The 11,507-nt window shown below is 33.9% G+C and overlaps 1 long non-coding RNA gene and 1 pseudogene across 1 annotated transcript; both read right to left on the bottom strand.

Annotated features, from left to right (window-relative positions):
• Positions 1-283: 283 nt before the first annotated feature.
• LOC142640380 (uncharacterized) lies at positions 284-2,183 on the bottom strand. Its single transcript, XR_012845189.1, has 3 exons — positions 2,004-2,183; positions 1,763-1,850; positions 284-1,630 (listed from the first exon to the last, which is right to left on the bottom strand). It is a non-coding gene; the product is annotated as an uncharacterized LOC142640380 (long non-coding RNA).
• A 498-nt stretch (positions 2,184-2,681) lies between these two features.
• On the bottom strand, positions 2,682-9,497 carry LOC142640377 (receptor-like protein EIX2; annotated as a pseudogene).
• Between the last annotated feature and the right edge of the window lie 2,010 nt (positions 9,498-11,507).

Below are 11,507 nucleotides of genomic sequence, written 5' to 3' on the forward strand. Positions count from 1 at the left end.
AATTGGATATATCAATAGCGTAATTAACTAAATTCATTTGGTCAATTAGGAAGAAAATATCAGACAAGATACTAATGGTGGTGCATGTATTTTTTACTTGGAGAAACTTTGGACTAATTGTACACTGCCTTTCCTAATACAATCAACTCTCTTGGGGTATTCACGAACTGTTTTAACGATTATTGACCTCTGATGCACACAATGAAGAAATGCAAAATTATACCCAAAAAATTATACTAAAACTTATAAATAAATAAAAATAAAATGGAGCTCTATGGAGGTTTTTGTTTTTTGTATTTTTCTTTTTAATGAAGTGGAGTTGAAGCACCTTTGATTCGGTACATTCACATACTGACGTCCACTATATTTACTCAGAGAAGGTAATACTTTTTGCCACCAAGTCATGTGTGGAAATACATTAACAACTATTGCTACTGCTCAATCAAACATCACAACATATTGGTAACTGACTCAAAGCAACGGACTGCAATAGATTGGTAATTAACTCCACAACTGTCTTGACACATGAATGGGCACAGCAGTGAGCATGAGTTTGCGCCTTTGTGGTTGAAATCAGAAATGAGAGGCCTTTATCAGATATGCCAACGAGTTGATCATTGCTACAAACTAATTTATACTCCAGATCTTTACACACAACTCATTCGCAAACAAAATAAAAAAATTTGTTGACAAGTTAAAAACTTAACAAGCAAACCTTGACCAGAAATGGAATAGATGGTGTAAGTGTCAAAATTCATAAACTTTTGTGACAATGAAATTCTATCACACATTCAAAATAAAGATGGATAAAAAAGAGTTGCAACTATGTTGGTTCTATGCTAGCATGCATATAGGAATTTGAGAAAGATTAAATTAACAAGTATACTTATTAAAAAAAAAAACTAAAATAATTGTTAAGTTATTGTTGACAGGGAATCCCTTTTTTCTTTTCTTTTTTTCTTTTTTTATTTTTCCTTACATTCTTTTACAACTTCTTATTTTGTGTTGGTCTCCATGTATTTTTCATTTTTGGTTTTTTAGGTTTTGAAAGCAAGGCATTAGGATAAGATGTACCCTAGGTATCTTGTAGAAGAAAAAACAAATAAGATGAACCATCGAGGTTGCCTGATTGAAATCTGTACTTTGCTTTTACTGCTGACTGCTAGTGAACACAGGCGGCTCCTTTGATGATGACCATAGAGGTGGTTGGCAACTAATACCAATTACATATGTTCATCATTCTACTCTACCAAATAATTCAAGTCAATTAAATCATTCATAAGGTTCTCTTTAATTAAGAACTGCATATCCAGGTTATATTCCTTTCTACATATGTTCATCCAACAAATCTTGCATCCATAGTTTCAGATAAGAATCAAAATTTTAGATAGCAGTAAGCAAATTGTATCTCCTCAAATCCACACAATTTAAAATCCACACAATTTATCATCCAATTCGTACCTTAAGTTTTAATATATATTAAAACTGTCTTAAATTACTCTGGCTCTTCAAAAACGTCATAGAAAATCTCTTCAACAGCCAATGTCACCTCCTTTCCGCTTCAAGAGTTCCTTATCTCTGCAATGTCCTGTGCAAAAGAGCTGAAGATGATTCTGCACACCAGAGCCCCCTAGACCAAATTTGACCAATATAATTACCATTCCACCTAATTATATTGCACAAGAATGCTTACAAAAAGATTAAGTAAAGCAAACTGAGTTCAATCCTTTGCCAATCGAACAAGACAGTCAAGTATACCTACATGATTTAAATAGCTTTCGTATGTGCTAAATCCGTACAACCAGGGTAATCTTCACTTGCTCCATATTTAGAGATAACCAAAGGATTCGCTGGAGATAAAGGAAGGTGAAAGAGAAAGGTAAACAATAATATTCAAAAAAAGTAAAATTTCCATAAAGGCATACAGTTAGACAACCTTATTGATCAGTTATGAGGAGAAAAGAATCAGCTTTTATTAGAAGCAATATGCAATAGTGATATACCTTGTGCTGAAGCATTTTGGCCTAGATAAGCAAAGAAATCTGCAATGTGAGAAGGGTGATCAGCATCTTGGAGAAAATATTATTGAAATGAGCAGGCAATAATCTATCATGGAGAAAACTAATTATGTCAGAATTATCATGCCGTTAATGTTATATAAAATGCAGCTATAAGAAATGATATTTTAATCCTTCAGTTCCTAGAATGCAATTGTGGCATGCGATATACAAAATCATATGCAAATACTAATAAAACAAAATCCATTTTCGGTTCTGTAGTAACCTGGTCAAGGAGCTCTACATTAAAGTTGAAATGTCTCCAAAAAACAATGAGTTCTAGTTTTAGTATTTTTTTTTTTGGTTCAAATTTATTAAACATTTAACTTCTCATGAAGAGCAGGATGAATCATGAACACATCTATACGAAGTTAGAAATAGCACCAGTTAAGAACAAAATGCAAAAAAGTTGTTAAGGTTATCTCAAAATGCACACTGATATCCACATGATTCCACTGACAAAGAGTAAATCATATCACATTGAATGTGCTAAAAGGTCAAGAAATGGGTAAAGGAGAAATCTATCAAGGAGACCTTTTAGCCAAACGCAGGAAATCGCAATTACAAGCTTTATTGATTTGATAGTTAGAAATCAAACACATCTGTCAGAGGATTCAAGTAGGCAAAATAATTTAACTTTGTAAGAGAATGTACAGAAATCAAAATAGCTAGAAATTTAGAATGAACTAATACAATAAAGGTTTTAGGTATGAATAATTTTAGGTGAACACTTTTCTTAACAAGGGAAAAAAATACAAAAATTTACCTATAGCCTCTAATGGAGTGTAAGTGGGATGCCAGCGAGCACACCATTAACAAAGAAGTTGCCATTGTCAATGTAATTCTAGAACTGAGTTACTTGATCATAACTATGACTAACACTAAGTGGAACATCATTTGCAAAATCTTATGCAAAAACTTCTAGCTCTTCTTCATGACCTAGTAAATAATCAGTTTCATCTACATGCCATAAGTAAGCCTTGAGACCAAGATTTACAGGGGCAAATGTCTTGACAAATTTAAGATTCTTTAAGAGAGACCATAAGTCTGGTTGGTTGAAGGCTCAATCTCATCTTGTCCTAGGAACTGAAAGACCAGTTTTGCCATTTTGAATTAAATCGTGTAGTAATTCTTCTTAGGAAAGCAACCTCTGGTGGTGAAATATAATTAACAATTACACTTTTAGATACAAAAAGTATAAAGCTTCTCATACGCAAATTGTTTGAGCGAAGAATTGATCATTTTGCACAAGTATTAGAACAGGAGGGTGGGTCAAATGATAACTGTGCAAATAGATCCTACATGTTTAGAGAAACATCTTACCAAAGATAAGAAGAAAGAAGATCCAATTAAAAATTTAAGAAGGAATTGTGATATTTTATGTACTTGAATGTTCAACCAGGAACCTGGTGGCGTGAACACTAAACCACATTTTAATAGTGAGAATTTGGAATGCATTGCCATCACACTTATTAGTTCGAGAGAAAACTCCTTACTGGAATAAATACAGAAATTATCATTAATTGTTAATGCAAAATATTATAGGAAATATGCAGCACATAGCATCATAGCCACTGTAAGAGTCATTGGAAATAACATTTTAATGTTGAAAAGGCACATTCAGTCTCATATTTCCTTGCTTCCTTAAGAATAGCGTTGGATAATTATAATCTTTAACCTTAAGTAAAGAAAGTGCGCTATCAAATCATCATATCTGGTTCACTAGACATCAAAGTTGCCAATAGCAAATACAAAGAAACATTGATTGAAACAACTTTTACTTACAGGCAACAATTGTTGCTCCTTGAAGGTTATATCCACAAAAATTTATTCTTTGCTAGGGACCCCATTAATTAGGTAACCTTTTTCCTGTTTTCGAAATACCTGCAATATCAGTAGAGTTGTTCACCCGGACATCTGGCGCACAAATCCCAATTCCATCCTTTGTTAATTGCATGTCTCACTGTAAGACCACATTAGGTACTCTAACCAGCAACGCCAAAATATATGACCAGCTCCATGGATTAGCTATAAGCCTATAAGGGAAATCATATATTAGTTAGCTCACAGAAGATGAAGCAACAAAAATTGTTGCCGATACAAATGTGAGTGGAAGTCCCACATGGACAAGAAACAAAGAAAAAATTGATACAACATTGTTGGGTCCAATTTCCCAAACCCATTTCCTTTAGCTTTTGGGTTAAGTAATGTGTTGCAAAAAAAAGACCTACCAAAAGTTCAATGAAAGGGGTCTAAAAGTTTGATTCAAGAAAAGTTGAAGGAAAGACTTTCCAAAATCACTCTACCAAATGCAAATACAATCTCAGCATCATTTTCATTGTTTATTTTTTTGAAATAAAACGATCGTACAAATATATTGTCATAATATACATACCTTCAGATAATAATAAAATCAAACTAAAAAGATATCAAGAGCAACCCAAACAAAACCATAGATTACATGATGAGATCATTAATAAACACGAGCACATTAAATTGATGAAAATTCCAAAACAACAAAAACCCCTCTAGTAGTGCCTGAACATACACATACACAAAACATTGCTCACACGAGAGAGAGAGAGAGAGAGAGAGAGAGAGAGTGCTACCTGTAATTGCAATTGATAAATCATTGCAAACAACGTTTGAATATACACAAAACACCACAGAGAATTAATTTTACCCCATAACTTCTTCATACCCCAATTAGGTTAATCACCAATTCAACAAAATCCCATTTTAACTAGACACAAATCCCTCTTCAGCAAACCTAATTTTAAGAACATACACATACACATACACATCTAGGTACCAACCCAAATATTCGAGATTAGGAATTCGAGATTAGGATTCGGATTTTTCTAACGTGCAATGAAGGGACATCATGAAAGGGAAACAAATCTCAAAGCAAAAAGTGTAAAGATTTGGGAACGCTTATTTCAGTGTACCACAAAATATGAACTTTTGCAATCAATAAATCCAGCATGTTAAAACCCCTCTGTTACATTTAAAGCAAACTCACAGTAAAGAGCTGGGAGTCATAAAAATATATTTGTCACAACTAAACGCAAGCTCCTAATCAAGCCTGTCACTTGCAAGTTGCAACACAATGTGTCACCAATATGTTGCTAAGAATAAATTAAAAAAAAAAATGCAGCGTAAATAAGGACATAGACAACTCAATTTCTATACATTGCTACTAAACCAGGGGTATCAATGTCTGGAGGGAATATAAGAGACTTGAACGTCAAAGGAAATAAACCTCCTATTGCAACGCCTCTATCAAACCACGAAGCCCAAAGATACACACTGAAAAAGACATAAATTATAAATTACAAAAGAATAACATGTATTTATTAATTCAGTTTTTAGAATTGAGTTAAATTTTGGGATGTCCTACCTGACTGGCCTGGGAGGACATGACCCACAATCCCTCCAATTCTTCATAGTGGGAAAAGTTTCTTTGAGCATATTAGAAATCCCCATAAGATTCACATCCACCATTAACCTCACCTCATCCAACCCCTCTTTCTCCAATTTTCTTTGATTGCAAATAGTTCTCTCTGATTGGACTCTTTGCCTTCCTTGACCATGATCTTAAGGTGTAGTTACAAGACATGGAACAAAAATAGTAATTTCTGATTCTCAAAAAAAAAAAAAAAAATCTGAAACAAAAAACCTATAGCATACTAGCACACCATGTAGGTCATCACCTATTTCCCAATAAACATTGAAGGTTGAATTTTTCACCAGGTACAAAGTAGACTTTTGAGATGCACTCCTCTATAGTGGAGCCTACACTTCCTTCTTAGATACTAGTTGCAAGGAATCCACCAAATAGTTTGCCCAGATATGCAAAAACATGTTGTCTTTTTCATTGAGACTTTACAAAGTGATCACTAAGAGATTCTAAAGAGAAAATGGGCATCGTTGCAGGGTATTGAATATTTACTTTTAACATATCAATTATTTTTAAGAACTTAAATGTAATTTTACACCATTAATCTATAGGAATAATAAAACTACAAATTGGACTGACATTGATGTTCATGAGAAGAAACATCATATTCATAAATGTTAATGGAGCGAATATAGCAAGTAATACAAGAAGTTATGAGCTTCAAGATCATAAAGAAATCATCAAACTTTTGATTAATATGATTACATGACATTTGCACTAAATATTAAGAATCTTACAACAATTACTTACAACATTGCCAAGTTTGTGTCACTACACCCCTAAGCTTGTACCCTTGGTGATCCAGGAATTGAAAGTACAAAACCCTCCATTGCCTATTCAACAGTAAAGGACCCAATACAACCCAAAATCCAACAATGAACCCAAGTGTCATAAACACATAAAACTAATCTACCTCAAGTCCACTAAAAACTTTGCATTCTTTATTTTTAGTGTTTGGTTGTACGTCCTTTATAGTACAGTTATCAGTAAGTGGAGGTCCACAAAGTTTGTTTCCAAAAAAATTGGATGCATTGAGACTTTGCAGTTGAGTGCTTGACGGAATTCTCCCAATCAAATTGTTGTTTGACAAGTTCAACAGACTTAAAAATGTCAAACTTGACATACTCTGAGGAATTTGACCAAAAAGTTGGTTGCTAGAGAAATCAATAGACTCCACTAATACCAAATCACCTATTTTCTCAGGAATTCTTCCAGTCAAGATATTAAATGACAAATTCAATGATCGTAATCCTTTGAGACGAGTCACTTCTTCAGGGATCACACCTGATAAATTGTTGTTGGAAAGGTCTATAATTTTTACCAGGTGAAGAGTGGTGGAATACTCAAGATCTTTTCCCTTAATCACAACCGATTGACTTTCCAAAGTCTGAGAATTATATCCTGTAAAATAATTATACAACAGAAAGGGATAATCTGAACTGTTACTTGTGGCCATGGCACTAAAATTGTGGACACATTTAGGTATGCTTCCAAATAGCTTATTACGTGAAAGGTCCAAGATTTGGAGTGAAGTTAGAGAACAAAGTTCTTCTGGGATGTAACCGTGAAAATTATTTGAGTGAAGGTTAAGAATCACCAAGCTTGAAAGTCTATGTCCTATCCAAGAAGGTATGCTTCCAACAAAATCATTCTTAGCAACATCAATGGTCACTAAATCTTTACAATTTTTCAAAGAGGATGGTAATTTTCTAGAGAATCTGTTGTTGTCTAGGTGCAAATACGAAAGACGAACCAAAGATCCAATGGAGTCTGGAATACTACCAGTGAAATTGTTTTTTCCCAAATTTAAGGCATACAAGTCTTTCCACATCATCCAACAATTACGCAATTTCCCTGATAAAAGATTTTTTCCAAGATTGAGGAACTGCATATATTTGGGCTCATTCATCTTGTAACACAAAAAGTAAGAAATAGATCCAGAAAGTAAATTGTTAGAAAGATCAAGAAAGGTCACATTAGAGGATATACAAGGTAACAAACCTTTGAAGTGATTTGAACTCATATCAACTATTGAAGGAGAGGACAAAATCATTGGAATATGTGGAATCTCTCCATAGATCTGATTATGAGAGATATTTAGATAAAAAAGCTGAGAAGTCAAGTTCCAAAAGGAAGGAGGAACTGCATCTGAAATCCCTGTGTTGGATATGCCCAAGGTCCAAAGTTGCTTTTGTGAACAGAGCCACAAAGGAAATTTTGGCCCTAAATTCCATGATCCCAATTCTAAATGGTTGAGTTGAAAAGGAGGGGTCCAACTATCACTTACTTCTAAAGTTAGTTGGTTTTGAGATGCAACAAGTGTTTTTAATCTCATTAAATTGGCAAAATGGACTTCTAACACCACACCCTCCAACATATTTGATTGGATATTTAAATGCTCTAATTTGGAGAGTTGTCCAAAGCTTTGGAGAGTACCAATAATTTGATTGCCCGCAAGGTCCAAGTATCTCAAAGAGGAAAGATTTCCTATAGACCATGGAGGGAGAGTACCAATAATTTGATTGCCCGCAAGGTCCAAGTATCTCAAAGAGGAAAGATTTCCTATAGACCATGGAATTGCACCTGAAATTGAATTAGACCCCAAAGAAAGGATAACCAGATTTTTAAATTGCCCAAGTTCATCAGTTAACTGCCCAAACAGTTGAGCATTAGACAAATCTAAGATCTCTAGTCTATTTGAAACACATCCTGATAGACTTTCAAAGATTTCAGATATTTCTTGACTCCATTTATTGCCTGACAATGTAATTTCCCTTAAGTTGCAGAGATTACCCAAAGATCTTGGTACCTTTCCTTCAAGTTCATTGTATGACAAGTCTATGCTAATGGCAGATGTTAGGTTTCTAATGGCACTAGAGATTGTACCCTGCAAAATATTATCATGAAGGCCGAGGAACTCAAGATGACTAAAACTGTAGAGCCAATTGGGAATTGAAGAGTTGAAAGCATTTGCAGATAGATAGAGGTGCCTAAGTGAAGTCAAGTTCTGGAGATGAACAGGGATTGGACCGTGAAACTGATTCCAGGATAGATCAAGAGAAACCAGATTACGAAGACCAAAGACCCAAAACGGAATCGAAGTGCTTTCAAAATAGTTGGATGAAAGATGAAGGGTGGTGAGAGATGAAAAGTTAATACTAGGTATCGGTGGGATGAAACCAGAAAGCTCGCAAATTGACAATCGCAACTCTGACAAGGAAGGGAGTTTGTTTATCTCCTGTAGCCAATCAGAGGCTTTGCTAAGGTTTGCAGAACTCAAATCAAGGTGTTGTAGTAAAGGAAGACCAGAGAGCCATTGAAGGTTCTTGACATATAAATTATTAAAATTATTGTTATAATAATAATTATTAAGTCCAAGATCGAGATAGTGCAAATTAGATAGATTCCCAAGTTGATGAGGAATCAATCCCACAAATCCCGCATTGGAGAGATTAAGATATCTTAAACTCCCCATTGAGCCGAGGAATTTGGGAATTGGAGTATAATTGAAATCATTGCCACTGAGGTCCAAGTAAATCAAATGCTTCAAATCAAGCAGAGAAGGATTTATCTTACCGCCGAACACTGACCTTTCATAAGCTTGCAATTGAGCACTCCAATTGTATTCATCAGTTGCAAAAGCGACAATCAAAGGAGGAAAGCTTCTAAGATGGAGTTGGAGGACATGACCGGTGCGATTGTGGCAGACAACACCGACCCAGTGACAACAATCCACGTCAGATGCCCAAGAGGCAAGGCGGTTAGAAGGATCTGTAAGTTGCTGTTTGAAGTTGAGAAGGGCGTGTCGCTCACTTTCAATGCAACGAACCTCAGAGTCAGAGTGGGCAGTGCAGAAGTTAGGAGGATGAATAGTGAGCAAACAAAGGAGAAGGCTTAAAGTAATTCTCAACAAGGAACCCTCCTTCTTCATCATAATCATCATCATGCTTTTATAAAAATAATAATAAAACTGATTTATGATTTTGTTATGTTTGGTAGTTGGTACCAATGGCATAGGACTTATTTATAGGAAGCGGACCCATCCATCTTATTGTATTGTGCTCCAGGACTAGGAGTTTGTTTGATGCATTCAACTTCCACCACACACGTTAGGGATTGACTGATTGAGTAAGTCTTGCAGTTGGAGCCCTCCATTTTTTTGATGGGACCCTCTATTTGGATACATATCAACTTTCTCTCTTTACGAAAAGTGCACCATTTTACACAGTAATTTTTTTTTTTTTGGTTAACAATACTCATCCATTATTTGTATCAAAAACAGTATTTAAAACAAAGTATGTGACTTTTATGTCTCTGAGTATTATAATAGCGATTGTTTAGAAATTGAAAACAAAGTTTAAGGTGATAATCTCTCATATAAAAAAATAAATAAAAAAGTTTAAGGTTATAATAATATCACTACTTGTAGGCTAAAATTATATAATAATAGTAATAATAAGAATATAGGAAACAAAAGGTCTTATTGTATTGTGCTGACTGCTGAGGAGGGAAGAGTTTGTTTGAGCTTAATTGGTTTTCTTATGCTTACAATTTCTACCACACATTAAGGGTTTGGCGCCAAGTATTGACTCTATAAGTCTTGTAGATGCGGTCATTTTGTGAGACATAATAATAGGATCATTTTTGGATACATATATCAATTTTCTAACTTGAGAAAAGTGTGGTACAACTTCTTTTAGACGGAGTTTTGAATGGTCATCATCATTCATTACTTTATCAAAAAAATTAAAAATTAAAAATCAAGGATCATTAAAATGGAATATGGATCTTCGATTTTAACTTTAAACTTTTAATTAGCTGGTATTTATTCTAGTGATTTTTTTGAAGGTGATATTATTTTGATGGATAGAATATTATTATTATTATTATTATTACAAAGTGAGGTTTTGCTGGATTTTACTTTGAAATATTGTGGGAAAAAAAATGACAAAAGCTTTATTAATGAGATCATTAGGTAAATATTGCTTATTAAAGGTTTAATTGGTTTAGGGTTTGTTTGAGCTTAATTGTATTGTGCAGACTGTTGAGGAGGGAAGAGTTTGTTTGAGCTTATTTGGTTTTCTTATGCTTACAATTTCTACCACGCATTAAGGATTTGGCGCCAAGTATTGACTCTATAAGTCTTGTAGATGTGGCCATTTTGTGGGACATTATGATAGGATCATTTTTGGATACATATATCAATTTTCTAACTTGAGAAAAGTGTGGTACAACTTCTTTTACACGGAGTTTTGATGTTTTCAACTTCCACCACACATTAGGGATTGACTGATTGAGTAAGTCTTGCAGATGGGGCCCTCTATTTTTTTGATGGGACACTCTATTCGGATACATATCAACTTTCTATCTTTATGAAAAGTGCAACATTTTACACGGTAATTTTTTTTTTTTTTTTTGATTAACAATACTCATTAATTATTTGTATCAAAAACAGTATTTAAAACAAAGTATGAGACTTTTATGTCTCTGAGTATTATAATAGCAATTGTTTAGAAATTGAAAACAAAGTTTAAGGTGATAATCTCTCATAAAAAAAATAAATAAAAAAGTTTAAGGTGATAATAATATCACTACTTGTATGCTAAAATTATATAATAATAGTAATAATAAGAATATAGGAAACAGAACGTCTTATTGTATTGTGCTGACTGCTGAGGAGGGAAGAGTTTGTTTGAGCTTAATTGGTTTTCTTATGCTTACAATTTCTACCACACATTAAGGATTTGGCGCCAAGTTTTGACTCTATAAGTCTTGTAGATGCGGCCATTTTGTAGGACATTATAATAGGATCATTTTTGGATACATATATCAATTTTCTAACTTGAGAAAAGTGTGGTACAACTTCTTTTACACGGAGTTTTGAATGGTCATCGTCATTCATTACTTTATCAAAAAATTAAAATTAAAAATCAAGGATCATTAAAATGGAATATGGATTTTTGATTTTAACTTTTAACTTTTAATTAGCT

The sequence above is a fragment of the Castanea sativa genome, chromosome 6 (assembly GCF_040712315.1).
Source record: "Castanea sativa cultivar Marrone di Chiusa Pesio chromosome 6, ASM4071231v1".
NCBI classification, from domain to species: domain Eukaryota; kingdom Viridiplantae; phylum Streptophyta; class Magnoliopsida; order Fagales; family Fagaceae; genus Castanea; species Castanea sativa.